Source organism: Rhinatrema bivittatum, chromosome 5 (assembly GCF_901001135.1).
Source record: "Rhinatrema bivittatum chromosome 5, aRhiBiv1.1, whole genome shotgun sequence".
Lineage (NCBI taxonomy): Eukaryota > Metazoa > Chordata > Amphibia > Gymnophiona > Rhinatrematidae > Rhinatrema > Rhinatrema bivittatum.
This window is the reverse complement of record NC_042619.1, coordinates 235,156,223-235,170,121: the sequence shown is the minus strand read 5'-3', so window position 1 is coordinate 235,170,121 and position 13,899 is coordinate 235,156,223. Positions and strand designations below refer to the sequence as shown.

The 13,899-nt window shown below is 42.8% G+C and overlaps 1 protein-coding gene across 2 annotated transcripts in view; it reads left to right on the top strand.

The window, feature by feature from the left end:
* The window catches only part of MORC3 (MORC family CW-type zinc finger 3), a 246,006-nt gene that overhangs the window by 17,411 nt on the left and 214,696 nt on the right, over positions 1–13,899 (top strand). Inside the window, exon 2 of one of the 2 annotated variants that reach the window (XM_029603485.1) lies at positions 10,596–10,687. The exons of the other annotated variant lie outside the window; for it this stretch is intronic. The gene's annotated coding sequence lies outside the window, so the exon portion shown is untranslated. The remainder of the gene's footprint in view (positions 1–10,595; positions 10,688–13,899) is intronic. 2 annotated transcript variants of the gene reach the window in all.

Below are 13,899 nucleotides of genomic sequence, written 5' to 3'. Positions count from 1 at the left end.
GGGATACAGAAAGTAAAATGTGCAGCCAAGCCGCACATCTTACTTTCAGAAATTAGCGCCGACCCAAAGGTAGGCGCTAATTTCTTCCGGCACCAGGAACGTGCACAGAAAAGCAGTAAAAACTGCTTTTCTGTGCACCCTCCGACTTAATATCATGGCGATATTAAGTCGGAGGTCCCGAAGAGTAAAAAAAAGTTAAAAAAAAAAGTGAATTGGGCCCGTGGCTGTTGGGCCGAAAACCAGACGCTCAATTTTGCCGGCGTCCGATTTCCAAGCCCGTGGCTGTCAGTGGGCTAGAGAACAGATGCCGGCAAAATTGAGCGTCTGCTGTCAAACCCGCTGACAGCCGCCGCTCCGGGCTAAAAGGAGGTGCTATGGACGCGCTAGTGTCCCTAGCGCCTCCTTTTGCCCGATTCTACCGCATCACCTCATTTGCATACTGCATCGCGTGCACCGGCGAGTGGCTGGTGCACGCACCGGGAGAGTGGGCATTCGTCTGCTCTCCCGCGTTTTTACTGAATCGGCCTGTTTTTATTTATTTTTGTTTCAACACTGTATTAATGTATTAAGTGGGGCATACCTTTCCATACCCTGAATGCTGCTATGAATTCCCATACTACAGGGCTCATGCTGTAGCTAAGAAGTAGTATGCTTGATTACATATGTTCTCAGAAAAGAACCCCTGTCTAAGAGTCACAACTTATGTCTCTTGTTTTACTGCAAAGTGCTGAATAAACACTGTGGAACCCTAAAAGGCTAGAGGATGGAAATAAAGCTTAACCGGCACGGAGCGGCAGTTACTACCCTTAAGAGAAACATGGGGGTAACATGCACGGAGCAGCAGTGACTGCCTTGGCAAGCTTGCTGGGCAGACTAGATGGACCATTTTGGTCTTTTTCTACCATCATTACTATTTTACTTGTTATCTGGATTTCAGCATCACTTTTGTAGCCTACCTAATCAGGTCTGACAGCACACTTGTGAAACGCATTCAGTGCGCTTTGTTTCCAGTGGCAATTTTTTCAAGATTTCTGCATATGAGAATCATTAACAAGGAGTACCCTTAGAGTACTCTCTCCAGGAACCTATGTCATAAGTGTAACACATTATTGTTCCTAAGAGGTAATGCATTAGTGTGAGAGCAATAATTTTTTTTATAAAAAGAGCAACCCAGTAATTGGACAGAAGAATATTCCTTAAAAGAATGCTTATTATGTTTGAGTAAATTGCTCATATATTTGAGTAAAATTGATAACTTTTTTCTTCTGTATCCATTTTAGAAAAAAAAGACTAATTTAACTTATACAGGTTAATGCCAAGTCCTGGACTATTGTCTCCTGACGCAGCAGTGCTGGGCTCACAGTTCACATGATATTTATACTTTTCTAATTATTTATGGATTTATAGTCTTATAGACTCGGTACTCAGCAATTTATACACTCAGTATTCAGAAATTTATATACAGTGGCTTATGTCTTCTTACAGATTTATAAACTGTCAAATAGTCTACTTCATTATCCATTTAGCTGGCTTTATGCTTAGCCTTGCTACACTGCTACATTACAGTAATAAACGCAGACAATAACTTGTTGGTACATTACAGTTATACTTACAGTTTATTTTACTAGCATAAAGCTTCTAATGATTAGGTACTGGCCTATAAGCTACTTTGTATTTCTTTTTAAAAAACCTTTTGCTATTCTTTAATGGCAAAACAAATCAATGACTCACAAAGAACTTTGTTTTGAGTTGCAGTCTGGGATGCCTGCCAGCTCTTCTAGCTGAATATACATAATCTTGGGGAAAGTTTACAGTGGCTCCTGCTGGCAAAGGGTTTGTGAGAAACTATTCTCATTATTGCTCATTTGTGTATGTCTCAGAGATAAGCGATTAACCCAGGTCAGAGGCTTCTGTCTGCATTGCTTTTCTCCGTACCAAAGGTGAATTAGCAGGCAGTATTGGTCTTTTCTTAAAGGATAAGGGACTTCTTGACATTGAGACCCCTATATTTGTGACACCATGAATACTTCACTTTCCCTAGTTCATTTGCTCTCCCCCCCCCCCAGTGATGCCTGTTCTTTCCCTTAACTCCCTTCCTATTCCCTCCTTATCCCCTCACTCGGCTGTTCATATTTTCAAATAAGAGGAAGACAGCAATCTAGCAGCTCCTCCAGCATTTCCTCCCTACTCCTCTGCTGGAGCCCAAGTATTGTGCTTTGAATCACGTGGTTCAGTGTGCCATTCTGGTTCCAGGTGGGAGGATGCATTTGGTGGAGATGCAAGGCTGCCATCTTCCTCCTGTTTGAAAATAGGAACTGGTGGGATGGTGAGAGCATAGATTATGCCATCCACTGCCACCAGTGGTTTTTCTTCTGGGGAGAATGGGTGAGAGAGGAAATACACCATCCATTACTACCAATGTGTTTGAGAGGTTCCTTGGTCTCCTGCAGCAACTTGGCCAGAATTGGGTGCTTCCATGGCTAGGTACGAATTCTGTGGTCTTTGCTGTGGCCACACAATCATGGGAGACCAGGGGCCCCAGTGTACTGATTCATTAAGCTTTTGCCCCATAGACAGAATGGGAGAAAAGTCTTGTTTATTAAATTTGATTTCCCTCTAGTCATTAGCACATCCTTAGCTTACAAAAAAAATGTAAAATTAACTTTTTGCAGCCCATGGTCCCCCCCCCAGCTATCTCCTTGGGGTCCTTGCAGCATTCCAGGCTGAGTGAGACAGGGATAGTTTGCTTTGAATGTACTTACTGCGTGTTGGCAGCAGGAGTGGAGGAATTCCAGCTGATGTGTGCAGTAGCCAAGGTAATTAAATATGGCTGCCTATACCACACCAATTTTTCCCTTCCCCACATGTAAAAAGGAGCGTGTATATAGTGATGGGGTCATGTTTGTCTCTGTCTCTCTTTTAAACAGGTTCATGCAGTAACCTATGCATTTAAAAAACCCCAAAAACTGAGCTGAAATTAAGCACAGTTGTAATGCATAGGTTAAACAGTTTCTTTTTTAAACTCCAGATGCAGCAAGCTAATGCATCACAAGTTTAAAAAAACAAGTGTACAGACTGGAAAATGTGTGCTCAGCCTGTACTGAGCACACATTTTAAATCCACTTTACACCCCCCATCTCCCACATCCTGCAATCAACAGGCATGTATGACTTGTGTTGGGTTCTGGCTGATGGACTCTGAAACAGCTTCACGCTGTTTCTGTACAGGAGGGCTAGCTTGTGTTTCTTGAAGAGAGCACCATGATTCGGAAATGGGAAATGTCTCTTCCCTGACAATGCATCTTTAGCAGATCAGTGCTGTTTTATATTCTGTTTGGGATAAATCATTTCCTTATGCCAAGCCTTTCACTGACTCTCTAAATCTTTAATGCACTGCTGCCAGTGATTATAACTACAGTATTTACTGTTTTTCCTTGGGTTGGTGGATTCTTCTAGGTGTTCAGAGAGAAATTTGTAACAGCTCTGGTGACATTCTTTTCCTTCACCCGCACACATGCTCCTGTGCTGCAGGCTTTTTCTTAGGCTGTAGCTTATTCCACTGACACAGTAGGAGGGGGTGAGGAGGAGATGATTTGATTTTTTTTTCGCTGATTTTTCTCAGTGTTATAATCAGTCATTTTTAAAACTGACTTTTTTTTTTGTATTATAATATTGAAATTCCCAGGCAAAACAAAATTAAAAACTGAAAAAGAACCCTTTTGATCTCTTATAAGAAATTGCCATACTTGGTCTGACCAAGTGTCCATCAAGCCCAGCATCCTGTTTCCAACAATGGCCAATCCAGGCTACAAGGACCCAAACACTAAGAAGATCCCATGCTACTGATGCCAGTAAGAGCAGTGACTATTCTCTAAGAAAACTTGATTAATCCTCCATGAACTTATCCAAACCTTTTTTAAACCCAGCTACACTATCTGCACTAACCACATCCTCCATGAACTTATCCAAACCTTTTTTAAACCCAGCTATGCTATCTGCACTAGCCACATCCTCTGGCAACAAATCCCAGATCTTAATTGTGCGTTGAGTGAAAGAATTTTCTCAGATTAGTTTTAAATGTGCCACTTACTAACTTCATGGAGTGCCCCCTAGTCCTTCTATTATCCGAAAGAGTAAATAACTGATTCACATTTACCTGTTCTAGACCTCTATAATATCCCCCCTCAGGTGTCTTTTTTTTTTTTTTCTCCAGCCTTTCCTCATAGGGGAGCTCTTCCATCCCCTTTATCATTTTTGGTCGCCCTTCTCTGTACCTTCTCCATCGCAACTATATCTTTTTGGAGATGCCTCGACCAGAATTGTACACAGTATGCAAGGTGCGGTCTCGCCATGGAGCAATATAGAGGCATTATGATGTTTTCCATTTTATTCACCATTCCCTTCCTAATAATTCCTTACATTGTTTGCTTTTTTGACTGCTGCAGCACACTGAGCTGAGTATTTCAATGTATTATCCACTATGACGCCTAGATCTTTTTCCTGGGTGGTAGCTCCTAATATAGAACCTAACATCGTGTAACTACAGCATGGATTGTTTTTCCCTATATGCATCATCTTGCACTTGGGCCAAGAAAACAAACCGGTAGCCGATCCAAGGTGGCTGTTGGCAATGAAAACGAATAGATGGATCGGAGTAAAAAGAGTTTATTCAAGCATGCCCGACTCTGGCCGAGTTTCGCTCAGAGAGCTGCCTTAGGGGCTAAAAACATATAAAAGACACACATACATATAAAATTGTAACCACATGTAAAATGTACATCTGACCTCTATAAATTGTTTTCAAACAAAATAAATAATAAAACATATTAAAACACGTAATATAATTATAAGCAGAATGTATCTTATTGTCAATGTTAAAAGGCTGAACAATAAAAAAAAATCCAACAGTACTATATATTATGACACAACTGTATAAAATGATATATGTGTGTATTATTTTCATAGACAAACACTTGAAATGGAGATAGGATCTCAGTGGTGTGTACGTATAAAACTGCAATAAAACTTATCAATGTGCCATACAAAAAGTGGGGGCTTAAAATAAGAAGATAAAAATATGTAGATGGTTTTAAAGTGAAATGAAATAAAATAGAATGAATACCTTACAAGCCACATCAATTGGCTTAAAACATCGCAAGTGAAATCAAGTCAAAATAGCACAAAGGATTTCTTTGGTTTTGAAGCAGAGCTCTGAAAATATTGGTATTGCATACCTTAATAAAGAATAAGAGCTATTATAGCATATGTTCAGATTAAATTTCATCTGCCATTTGGATGCCTAGTCTTCCAGTCTCTCAAGGTCCTCCTGCAATTTATCACAATCAGTTTGTGATTTAACTACTCTGAATAATTTTGTATCATCTGCAAATTTGATTACTTCACTCGTTGTATTCCTTTCCAGATCATTTGTAAATATATTGAAAAGCATGGTCCAAGTACAGATCCCTGAGGCACTCCACTGTTTACCCTTTTCCACTGAGAAAAATTGACCTTTTAATCCTACTGTTTCCTGTATTTCAACCAGTTTGTAATCCACAAAAGGACACCATCTCCTATCCCATGACTTTTTAATTTCTTTAGAAGTCTCTCATGAGGGACTTTGTCAAATGCTTTCTGAAAATCCAAATATACCACATTTACTGGCTCACCTTTATCCACATGTTTATTAACCTCTTGAAACAAATGATGTAGATTTGAGGCAAGACTTGCTTTGAATAAAGCCATGCTGACTGTTCCATTCTTTTATCATTAACTTTTTTTTTTTGATTTAGGTATTTAAGCCTTTAACATTCAGAGATAAAATTTTTATTCTAGACCTCATTAAACCAATAATAAACGGGCCGATACAGTAAAGCGCGGCCGTGGTTACCTGGTTTTTAACCCGCTTTGGACGCACGTTTTGGACATGTAAGGCATACCCGCGATTCAGTATTGGTTTTTACGTGTCCTTACCGCTTGCCGAAAAGGACGTGTATCCTGCCCGCCACATGTATATGACATGTTAATGATTGGATTAGTTATTCTCTCCAGTACAGTAACGTGCGCTCAAATTATCGCCCTGTTAACCAGCTTATTTACCACGTCTTTAACCTGAATATTTACTGCCTACCCTGTCCCTGGCATTAGTGTGGTGTTCAGTCATGGACGTCCGGAAAGAGACAGGAACGTCCATGAACGGAAGCTGCGACCTGGACCTTCCCTCTTGTATCCGGGCGTCCATGATCGGAGGCCCCGCTGCCTTGAGCGCCCGGCCGGACGTCCAAGGTCGCGGCTTGGACATCCGGCCGGGCACTCAAGGCAGCGAGACCTACAGGCGGGAAGGTCCATGAACGGAAGCTGTGACCTCAGACGTTCAAGGTTGCGGCGTCCGTTCATGGATCTTCCCGCCTGTATCCGGGCATCCATGATCGGAGGCCCTGCTGCCTTGAGCGCCCGGCCGGACGTCCAAGGTTGCGGCTTGGACGTCCGGCTGGGCGCTCAAGGCAGCGGGGTCTGTAGAAAAGAACCATTCACTTACCTGGTGGAATGACATTTCAAATGACAGGTACCAGCGCACCCTAGATACTGTGTAGGCGCTGCATACCGCTCTATGTAGTAAAATGGATTGCGAACGCCTACCACTTCATTGATGCGCTTTGGACGCCGCTTGGATTTGCGTCTAATTTGAATACTGAATCGAGCGGTATGTGAACCAAAATATGCGCGTGGCAAACAAGCGGGCGCCCAGCACTGCCACACTGTTTCTTACGCATCCTTACTCTATCGGCCCGAAAGTGACTTTGTGTGAAGACTTGGCAAACAACCACACCCTACTATTCTTACCAGCAGAAATACCAGCACAGCAATCCCCATATAATTCTCTAATAGAGTAATACTTTTTTCTCCACAGATGTTTCTCTCCCTGCCCGTCCCACTCCTTGCCAACACCTTCTCCTCCAAGAGGAACATCACTGCCTCCACCCACTCTTTCTCCCTCCCCAGTTCAAAAATAAAATGCAAATACATGGTTTCTTAAGTTCCTCTATTGATACTATAGTTCAGATGCTAATGAACCACAATCCAACTGGAGTGTAAAGTTCCACATAAAATTCCCTCTGTTTTAAACATTTTCCTGTACTTCCATCCTTATAAGTGCACTGCTGCTGAGTCCAAAACAATATATATAGAAAGGTTCCACGCATCGTATATCAGGTGGCTGCGTTTATCGAAAATGTTGAGCCCCCCTGACTGCCACCGCAGATGCTTCCTGGCATACTGGACCCATTGCCGTTTAATGGATCCTTCTTTAGAAGTGGGTGAAGCTGCCATCACACTCTAGTTCAGAGCTTTCCAAAGTGTGTGTCGCGACACTTAACTGTGTCGCCTGCAGTGTGCCGGTGTGTCGCGCAAGCCCGGTGCACGTGACACACTGGCAAGTGGGAGCCAATGCGGCCGCCGGTGGACCTCATCCCACTGGCGGCTTAGTACTGAAGAATCGCTGTGCTCCGTGCCGGCAGGAAGATCGACAAGGCCGTGGTGGAGCTCACGTCACCACGGCCAGAAGAAAAAGGTGACGTCTAAACGTGCAGGTGCTCCTTCTCCTTCCTGCCCATGCGGCCCCGGAAGAAAAATATTGAAGGAGCCGCACGGGCAGGAAGGGGGAGGAGCGTCTGCCATGTGCAGAAGAGGAGCAGCGTTGTTGCTGCCAGCTAAGAAGAGGAGGAGGCGGCCCGGTAGCAGGGTCCCCACTGCGGATCGGCCGGAGAAGAGCAGGGCCGCCGCTGCCGCGGATCGGCCCGAGAAGAGCAGGGCGGCCGCTGCAGATCCCATCCTGCAGCGACCCGTGAAGAGGAGGCCCAGAGGTAAGAGAGAAGCTGAGGGCCCGTAGAGTGCGTGTGAATGCATGGGTGCCTGCCTGAGGGTGTGTCAGTGCATGAGAATGTATGGGTGTCTTCCTGGGGTTTGTATGTGTGAGAAGAGGTGCCTGCCTGTGTGTGGTGTATGGGTGTGTGTGTGAGAATGAATTGGTGCCTGCCTGGGGGATGGTGAGGGAGTGGTATGAAAATGAATGGGAGCCTGCCTGGGGGTCAGTTTCAGTGTGTGAGAATGACTGGGAGCTTGCCTGGGTGTGTGTGTTTGTATGAGAATGATAGGGAACTTGCCTGGGTATGTGTGTGTGTATGTGAGGGAGCCAGAGAGAGTGAGAGCCATGAGTGTGTATGAGAAAATCCAGGGGAGTAAAACTTTGTGTGGGGGGGGTGTGTGGAGGGGAAGAGAGTGTCTTAGAGCCTGAGAGTGTGTCAGTGTTTGTGAGAGCGAGAGGTTATGGTGGATATAAGAGCATGAATGTGTATGTATGTGACAGTGTATGTGTGAGAGAGAATGGACATGTGAGTATGTGTGTGAGAGAGAGAGGATAACCTCCTAATCCTTGACAATATCAGGGTGACTGGAAATCAAGAGCTCCAAAGTATGGACAGCAGGGGCTTTTTAAAATCCTTATTAGTTTTAATTATTGGGTGTTATTTGATAAATGTGCTGTTTTGAAATATTTTATTGGTGTTTGGGAAATTGTAAAAAATGTATATGATTTTAATTAATAGAAATTCTATTTATCAATAGTTTTAAAATATTCTTTTATTAGTATGGTTTTACTATTATAACTGATGCTTTATTTTTCTTGATTTTATGTTTTATGAGGAATGGTGGTTCTGTTTTTCCATTGTTAATACAGAGAGTCTGGCTTCTTGGGATTTCCATTTCAGTTTTTGTCTAATTTGTGCTCCTTTATTTTGTAGTCTGTATTTGGTGAGGGTCTGTCTCTGCTCTGTGTGTGTAACCATGATGAGAGATTCTGCTAGCATAGGGATCTATAGCAATCTGATTTGTTTTGTTTCCTCAGTAGGTGGTATATTGGTATTCTAGGACCCAGTTAATATTTACCCTTGCTTTTTCACAGGTAGGGAAACATTCAAGCTCCATTGTTTGGGGGAATTTCAGTGGATGCAGAGAGTTACAGAACTGGAGGTGCAGGATTTATATTGACATTCTGTCCCTTCCTATAAATTCCAGACTTCACTCTCATAGCCATATAGAATTAGTTGAATGAGGCTATCAATAATTTTATAGTGTGAAACTGGCCAGCTTTTTAAAATTACGCAGAAGACCTTTTGGACTTTTTTATTAACATCAAATATTCAAAAGCTGTGTCCATCAAGCTCATATATCTCATTAAAGAGGTAAATTGAATAACACAATAACTGTTTTATTATTGTTACTCATAAATTATAACAATAACATTAATCTTGGAATATTATATATTTTTAATATAAATGAAAGGTTTTAACAAGATAGGTTGTGTCGTGAAACATTTTATTATGTATATATTTAAGGAAACATACGTAAATTGTCAAAATACATTTTGTTCATTTAACCTTTAACCTCTGGTTTGCTAGTAGATGAATTACTGTGTCCCGAAATTATGTTTGTCTAAAAAGTGTCACCAACATGAAAAGTTTGGAAAGCTCTGCTCTAGTTAGATAATTGCTTAACAGGCCTGCTGTATGTAAAATAGCAGCCATCTCTTCCACTGTTTTAACTCTGGATGCCTCACCATTATTGGTGAAACTCACTCTAAATGGAAACTGCCACATATTTTAATATTCTCCTTACAAAGGACTTGTAGTAGGTCTTTAAAGTCTCTTCTCTTTTTTATTGCCCTCTGTGTTATGTCCTGAAATATTTCCAGTTTGTGGCCTTTCCAAAGAATCTCCCCCATTCTTCTAGCTTGATTGAATACCTTCTCGTTAATGGAGAACTTGTGAAAACATACAGTATCTCTTGGTACATTGCCTCTTGGCTTAGCAAGCAAACTATTTTAGGTAACTCCTTGGCTGCCTCAAATGGATCCAAAATATCCATACAAATGCTAATTGCATGGTGGTATGGAATACCACTTCCTTGGGTACTTCTCAGATATGCTGGTTTCCCCTTTGTGATTGATTCTCCACAATCTCAATGTGATCTCATAAATCTTTATCTGCCGTCAGAGGTGATATTACTTTCAACTGTTTCTTTTGTACTGCATATTGTCCATCCAGATGCCCTTCCGCTTCCTCTGCTCGCATGCCCAAGTCTATAAAATCTTTTTTTTTTTTTTTTTTTTTTTTTTTAACTTGGCCATTGTAGCTAGGATTTCTGACTTAATTGCCCCATATCCAGGCGCCTCTCAGAAAACTAGCTCTGGAAGTCAGCTTGTGTCAATACTTCCAAACCCTGCAGCTGTGCCTCATCCATTTTAGCCATGCTGCTTCTATGTCCTACCTCCTCCGTGGCATCTTCCATGGCTTCCACCTCTGATTGGCCTTCCTCCGCTAGAGCTGACCTGGAAGTGTATGAAAAATGTTTCAAGTCAAATAACTTTTTTGTGTTGACGTTAGTTCGTTCCAGACTGGGAACTTGGATCGCAATGATATTGGAGGATTATCTAAGTTGGTATCAGGAGCACACCAGTTAGATAGCCATCTAGGTGTGTGTTGTCACTTCCTTCCCTGTTGGTCCTGATTTCTAATGTAATGACTGCCCTTAAAATTTCAGGGGCGAAGGCTGGGGGCCAGATGGAAGGAGACCTGATTTTGTGGGGATTCAGAAGCCCCCAAAGGCCTTCCCACAGCATCCAGCCGTAAAAGGTAATGATATTAACAGAATGGGACTCCCCCTCAGGGAGGTTTCAAGGGAGGCAGAATCTTCAGTAAAATCTACCCCTTAAAGCTAGAAGTTAAAAATTAACCTTCTAACAATCCCCATACAGATTCCCTAGTTTCAGCAGTTACCTGCAAAATGATTCCAGTTGAAGGTGGAGCAGCTTTGAAAGACCCTCAAGACAGCCTTAGTTTTTCTATCTTTTAACGAACATTTCCACTAATATCGCTCTTCAGACAGCCATCTATATGGGTTATGTTGTCTGATGGTATTTGCTGGTCCCAGGAACTCCCAGAATGTGAAGCTTCAAGAAGGCTAAAGTCTGGCTTAATGTTTTTTGTGGACCTTTATTTGAAAGGCTTCTCAGTTGATAGTAGCTAGGAGGCCCCTCTGGCTACACAACTGGGCAGTGGATTTGGTATCTAAATTTTGCCTCTGCAAGCTTCCATTTAGAGGAGACCTACTATTTGGAGAAGAATTGTAAAGCCTAGCCAAGGATGTAAAAGAATTCCGGAAGATAAAGCTCAGCCAGGTACTCGAGGCCCAAGAGACTAGCAATTCAGAGAGTTCAGGAAGTTCAGATCAGCTAAATACACAAAACCAGGAATAAGCATAGGCTAAATGAGATCTCAATGCCGGGGTAGACTCAAGTCGCCCATCCAAGTGATTATACAGTTGGTCCATTCCATGATGTTACCAGTAGGTAGATGGCTTTTGTTTTTTTTTCTCATGGAATGGACACGCATAACAGTGGATTGGTGGATCATTCAGAGGTGTGTTACCTTAGAACACAGAATGTTCTTTTTCATGTAAGATCTGCTACTATAAATGCATAATTTTTAATTGCTTTTGGGAAGGTGGGGCCAGGACTGTGTGCAAGGCTGTAAGATTTGCCTATGACACCCTGGCTGCACTGGCTCTACAGGATAAAGCAGGATTCCATCTGGAGCTGAGCTACTTTGGGTTAGTGGCTCTCCCCAGTTTCAGCCAAGGCTTAATTTTCTTTCTTTATAAACCCAGGGAACAGTATGGGTCACTTCTGTTCCCCCCCCCCCCCCTCCAGAGTAGGTAGCTAGAGCACAGCCTGAGGAACCATAAAAGCATCAGACTGTAGAAAAATCAGTAGAACAAGGGGTCACGATTTGAAGCTCCAGGGAGGAAGACTCAGAACCAATGTCAGGAAGTATTTCTTCACGGAGAGGGTGGTGGATGCCTGGAGTGCCCTTCTGGAGGAAGTGGTGAAGACTAAAACTGGGAAGGATTTCAAAGGGGCATGGGATAAACACTGTGGCTCCATAAAGGCTAGAGGATGGGAATGAAGAGAAAAGCCATGGGGATGGAGTACTGGAGTGGAGGCTACTACCTAGTGATTATTACCCTTACTCAATAAGCCTTCGCACGGTTAATGCAATGCCAACATTGCTCTCTGCTTCAACGGCAAGGGGAAATGTGGAAAAGAGGATTTGCATTCAGACAACAACCAACAAGGACTGAACTACACAGTCTGGATAATCAAATAAGCTTGGGGGTAGCTTACTTATTACAGCGGTTACTACCCTAAACCAATTAAGCCTGATACATCACTTTGAATGCATATACAGCACTGCTCTTTGCTTCAAGGGTAGGGGGAAATGTGAAAAACAGGTTTTACATTCACACAACATCCAACAAGGCATTGATCTGTGCAGTCTAGGTAACCAAGCATTGGGGTAACTTGCTTGATGTGGCGGTTGTTACCCTTAACCATTAAGCCTTATACTCACCTTTCATGCAATTCCAACATTACTCTCTGCATCAATGACAGGTGATGCGAGGAAATTTGAATCAGTTACCAACAAGGGCCCTGAACTTGGTGGTTGATGAAACAGATAAGTATGGGAAAATAAATGTGAGAGCTTGCTGGGCAGATTGGTCTTTTTCTGCCGTCATTTCTATGTTTCTATGTAGCCTGCAATAAATGGGAATGGGCTAGAGTGGTGGGAGGGTTGCAGAGAAGTGGAGACAAGTTACAGGCATAGGAAGGAAGGGGGTAAGCCAGGAGGGGAAGTACCTGTGCAATGTTAGGGAGGCTTCTGTCTGAGGTGACTGTACTGAGCTCTGAGAGAAGCAGCTGGCTCTGGAACCAGCGAGTCTCCTAGAGAATGAGATTGGGAAAGGGAGGGTCTGCTTAGAATGGGGAAGGGCTGGCAGCAAGCAAGAACTTTACACCATGATGCAGCAGTGCTGGACTGGGGGCGCTTGTGTGTGTGTGTGTGGTAGAATGGGTGCGTGAGTGAGAGCTTGTGTGTGTGGTAGAATGGGTGCATGTGTGTGTGTGTGGTTGTAAGTGTGTTTGTTTGAGAGACAGACACTGGTCAGGGAGGTGACTGGTGTGTGTGTGTGTGTGTGTGTGTGTGTGTGTGTGAGGAAGAGATACTAGTTAGGGAAGTTACTGGTCTGTGTGAGACAGACTGGTTGTGGGCCCTAAGGAAGACTGAGGACAGAGCTTTAGCAGCCACTGCTGCTTCTGGTGAGTGCTATTGGCCTGCAAGGGAAAGGAGTAGGAGAGTTGCTGGGGGAGGGTAAGTAAAGGCAGCTTTTAAAGTTTATTTTTCTTGATTGACTGCCATTTTAATTATTGCGTATTATGTGATGTGTCTGCTGTTTTGAAATATTGTATTGATATTTGGACAATTTTTAATAATTTTTATGGGTTTTTAATTGTTGGGTGTTCTGTTCATCAGCTGTTTTGTAACATTTATTAGTATAGTTTTACTGTTATTTCCAAGTGGGTATCTATAGTAGCTTGGCTTGCTCTGTTTTCCTAATAGGAGGTGTATTAGTGTTTAGGGCCTGGTTAAATATTTGTAGTGGTAAATTACTGTCTTTTCATAAGAAGGGGTATTGTGCTTGCCAGTAAAGAGAGTGTTTTGCTTTAACTGAGATGTCATCAGATCCAGAATATCTTTTTTTGTATGGTGAGCTGTATGGTTAATGCCCTAGTTCTGCTCTGCACCCATTTTTGGGGGTCGGGGGGGTTCCTGAGGATGCAGAATGTATATTTACATTTTGCCCCATGATGGTCACATGTTCAGTGTCACAGATGTGAGAACCATCTGTCAGGTGTGTCCTGGCCAAAAAAAGGTTGAGAACCAGTGCTCTAGACTATTCCACAAGGTTCGCTAGATCCCTCATGTTTTCCATATCTTCCTGAGTATTT